At 33.1% G+C, this 5,134-nt stretch overlaps 1 non-coding gene across 1 annotated transcript; it reads left to right on the forward strand.

The window, feature by feature from the left end:
- Positions 1-4,787: 4,787 nt before the first annotated feature.
- On the forward strand, positions 4,788-4,864 carry LOC117066245. The gene has a single exon (XR_004430227.1). It is a non-coding gene; the product is annotated as a small nucleolar RNA SNORD81 (small nucleolar RNA).
- The last annotated feature ends 270 nt before the right edge of the window (positions 4,865-5,134 follow it).

Consider the following 5,134-nt stretch of genomic DNA (forward strand, 5'->3'; position numbering starts at 1 on the left):
GCCTAGTGTACTGACCAAACCCCAAAAAGGTCTGAAATTAATTCCAATCAAGATCTTCCAATATGATCAGGTTTAGATAATAATTTTAAAGTTTTGGGGATTTAAGTAATTAGAAAAGTATCACATTTTATCATGAAATAATATTTATTTAGAAGTGCCTTTTAACCAATCACGTATAAAATAGTGTTCCTATGATGTTAGTCTGTTTTAGTTTTATGTTATTGATTTTAACACATAACATTTTTATAGTGAAATGTGTTTGAAACAAAGTGAGGTAATTTAGTTCTTTTAAACAGTTCAGCTTTAAAAGCATTCATTGAGCAGTGATTTTGACTTAAATATTACATCTCATGTGAAGCAGCAGAGATAAGAAAAAATAAAGTACTAAATGGTCCTGAGGGGCAGAGCTACTGAGGATCTCCTCCTAAATTAAAGCAACATGGTACAACACTGTGAAGCTCACACAGTTCAGCTCTCTTTTATTTTACATCCTATCCTGGGTGTAATTCTTATCTCAGCTTTTTAAAAATTAATCATCCTTTTAATTATATCCTACATTTAAAAGTATCTTGATTTTAGGAATCCCACAATTTCCATTTTAACTGCATGGAAATTGCTTGCTTATAATGCTACAACATTCTTTGTAATAAAGTAATATGCTCATGAAAAGAAATATCTATTGGGCACCTACCATGTTCCATACCCCATATGAAGCATAGCACTAGACAACAAAAAGGTCATCACTTCTCTATTGTTCCAATAGTCTAGAAGAAGATTTAAGTATTGCCTGACGTGATGTCATTTAACAGATAATTATTGAGCATCTACTGTTTTCCAGGAACTGTTTCTGAATCTAGTACTAAAGTATGGAGAAAAAACTCCCATTGTCTTAGTCCATTCTGTGTTGCTATAAAATAATACTTGAGTCTGGATAATTTATAAGGAAAAAAAGGTTTACTGGACTCACAATTCTGATGGGTAGAAAAGTTCAAGATTAGGCATTAGCCTCCTGTGTAGCTGGGATGACAGGAGCACACCACCGTGCCTGGCTAATTTTTTGTATTTTTAGTAGAGACATGGTTTCACCATGCTGGCCAGGCTGGTCTCAAATTCCTGACCTTGTGATCTGCCCACCTCAGCTTTCCAATGTTTGTTCTTTTAAGTTATCTGCCCTATTTCAAGTGAGACACATGAATACGTGAGATGTGAATAAGAGTAACACACTGTATTATTTACTTCTTATCAGTTAATAAATACATAGAATATGGAGGAAGATTCAAATGACTTCCAGACTTCAGGGTAAAACGGTATTATTTAATCCAATCTCACCTTGGGAATCCTATTTACTCAGCTTCTGATCTTTTTTCTTACCAAAATGACATATACAAAATGGTAATAGTGTCTATAAAGAGAACAGATATGTTACATGAAAGTGATGATAAGATAGAAATAAAGAAATACATATTTTAGGATATAAACATGATATGATCAAAGATATAAAAGCCCTGAATTTTTAAATAACCCAAATAAATTGATTTGAGATATAAATAAAAGATAAAACCTCATTAACAACATGTATTACTAAGCAATTGCCTGTTCTTTGCATTGCAAACACCAATATTTTGAGGAACAACTAAATTTTTCCCCAAAAAACTTCCCTCTTTTCATATATGTAGCTTTAGTCACAAGGAAGATTTGATGAAAGTATGGATAATTCTAATAAAAGGGAAAAACAGATTAGTATTTGAGATGTGAACAAAAACTTAATAATCTTGCAAGACATCAAAGAGGCTAATAGCTCTATAAGATTCTCCTACAATTATCAAACTTTAGTCTTCATAGAAATCAGAATAAATAAAAACTGCATTCTTTGCTAGAAAATACATCTTTAAGAACTTACTCATTGGAAAATGGAAAGAAAATATAAGAGAGATGGTGGAAAAATGCCTCGGACTTGAGAACAGAACTCTCTAGCATTTCTTGACCAAAGATGTCATTCTAGGGACCCTGTGCTTTTCTGAATATGGAACGCACCAGAGGAGAGCTTCTTCACCTGTATCTCAATTAATTTGCTTGCTCAGTGTGGAAAAATTTCCTCCTCCAGAATTCAAGACATCGTTTTTCTTCTTATTTATTTAAGCTCTGCCCATCATATCTATATTATTTGTTAAAAGCTTCTTGTCCTGTAGTCCTTGCTTATGAGCTAAAATTTGCTACTGTTCACTTCTCCCCATGATAATGAGAAAAATATGTTCTAGAATGCCAACATCTCCTGGTAAAATTAATCTGCAAACCATTGCAACTGAAATGGTTTCACTCATAATAGTTTCTTTACCATAACATCTTAACAAGGATTAATAAAATAATTAACATGTTCAGGCAAATGTTTCCTGTCAGAGTCATCAGGAACTATTTTGAAAATAAGTTTTAGTTTTTGAACAATGAAAGACAGACATTTAACTCCAGGTTTTAGGAGATATGATTACCTTAAGACTTTGATAAAATGTATGCAGTGGGTCCACATTTGCTTCAAAAGAACACCTTTTCAATTTTTGGCTTTGAGTGTTTCAAATTCTCACGAAATATGTTTATAAACAAAGGTTGATCAGATGTAATCAGGATTAAGTGAAAAAAATAATCCCTGTCTTTAACATTCCATATGACTGATGCATATGTTAAAATACTGTAGGAATTCACAGGAGATAATAATTCTGACTAACGTGATATGACCTATATGAAAATATTAAAGAAGTACACTTTCCACTGTTCCTTAGAGGTGCAATATAGATTTCTCTATACTGACACAAACATTTTCAACATTACCAAAACTGCTTTTATAAAATATTCTTCCTTTGACTGTATATCTTAATCAAACACTCAAGGAAATTCCCAGAGTTTCAGCAAGGATTTGCAGATGGTTATGCAGAACGGTGTGCCCCACTTATGGAGTCATAAAAGCAAGTTATAAAGAAATGGATCATAGATCTAGATAAGAAGTGATGATTATCCCAACAGTCAACATTTTATACATGAGGACACTGAAAGTAAATGGCTTTCCAAAATCAGAGTCAGTCTGAGGTTGTAAAGCCTCTCTAGGGTGGCCTAATTCTCAGGGTTCATTTACTGGAACACAGAACGATGTAAAGTCAAATATCCTCTAGCTATGAGATTATAATTCTTAAATTTCCTTAACCACTATCTGAGTTGTGTTGAAATCAATCGCGAGTAGAACTGTGCAGCTTGCGTCAGACAGTTCCCAACCTCTTGAGTAAAACAAAAAATATTTGTATTATGCTCATTTTCCCATGACAGCAAATTTGAAAGAACAACAACAAAATATTGCCAGGAACACTGAAAATATCTAATAATGTATAAAGATCAGATATAGCAACCTTTCTCAAATTTTACATTTTGTAAACCTGCTATCCTATGTACTTTGGGATAAATGAACATAATCATTGGCAGAAAATAATTCTATCAAAGAATGTTTGTACTATTGATGCAGACAGTCTGTATCCTTCAGTTACTGCAATTGTTAATAATCATAACAACAGTGATTAAAGATCATCCTTCAATAGTATTTTAAATGTCAATGAGAAGAGTCAAACTCTATAAAATATTTGAAGAGATGTATTTTGAGCCAAATATATATGAGTGACCATGTCCCGTGACACAGCCCTCAGGAGGTCCTGAGAACATGTGCCCAAGGTGGTTGGGGCACAGCTTAGTTTTACACATTTTAGGGAGGCATGAGACATCAATCAAATACATCTAAGAAGTACATTGGCTTGGTTCAGAAAGGTGGGACAACTCAAAGCTGGGAGGGGGGAATGCTTCCAGGCTATAGGTCAATTTAAATATTTCCTGGTTGACAATTGGTTGAGTTGTCTAAAGACCTAGGATGGATAGAAAGGAAATATTCAGGTTAAGATAAAAGATTGTGGAGACCAAGGTTCTTTTGAAGTCTTATAGTGGCTGCCCTTAGAGACAGTAGATGACAAATGTTTTGTATTCAGATCCTTAAGGTGCTAGACTTTTAGTTGATCTCTTTAGGATTGAGAGGGCCCGAAGGAAAAAGATCTAGCTATGCAAATTTTCCCCTACAAAGTACAGCTTTGCCAGGGCCATTTCAAGATATGGCAAAGATATATGTTTTGTGGTAAAATATTTTTATTTTTATTTTCTTCCTTGTCTTGTAATGTTATGTCAGAGTCATCTTGGAAAGTAAGTCACGGTATATAGGGTTACATAAAACCAACTAATGAGAATTTATGATTTGTAGGACATGACTCTCCAGACCCCTTAGGTAGGAATTTGGGCAAGATACAAATCAGAGCTTAGTCCTCATAAACTATACTGCTCAAAATATTTTTCAATATAATTTCCTAATGAAGACCCACTGCAATTTAAAACCTTTACTAACCTACAGCAATATAAAAGAAAATGTTGAAAACAATGATATATGCAATCAGAAGACCTAAACAAGATACATTTAGAAAGAAATCAAGAAAGCAGTCCAAAGGAAGCATTAAAATAAATTGTTTTCACTAATCAGATTCTTCAAAAAGGAAAATCACTGAAATTGTAGAAAAGCAATAAGAAATAAAAATTTCAATTACATGTTTAGTGATAACTAAGCACTAAAAACTGTGCTGGACATCGAATCATATTTAAACACCTTCAAAATGACCACAGGAAGCCGTTCTTATTATCCTGATTTTATGAATGAGAAAAATTAGGACCCCAGCTGTGTATTACTCATGTATTCATTTATTCAAAAATAGCTTTTGGATATATGATAATCTCACTCCAACTTTAACTCTCTCACTGATTATTTGATAATAATAACAGGTCAGATATTCTGTAAAAAAAACATGTAACTATTGGATGTCTGCTCTGCTATGTTGACTATTTTGTTTGGTGAACGAAGACGTGGATAAGCCCCAAGGTCATGGAGTTTATAATCTACCAGAGGATATAAGTAGTTAAAATAAATATATTTTCTTGGTCTTGGTAAGGATTAATAGGTAAATTTAGATAGAGTAAGGAATAGTGGCTAATAATATAAAATTTGGTGTTGCTATTTTAAATATGTTGACAGTTTAAACAGGTTGACAGTTCTAATATCCTAATA

This window comes from Trachypithecus francoisi, unplaced genomic scaffold, assembly GCF_009764315.1.
Source record: "Trachypithecus francoisi isolate TF-2019V2 unplaced genomic scaffold, Tfra_2.0 Lachesis_group2, whole genome shotgun sequence".
Lineage (NCBI taxonomy): Eukaryota > Metazoa > Chordata > Mammalia > Primates > Cercopithecidae > Trachypithecus > Trachypithecus francoisi.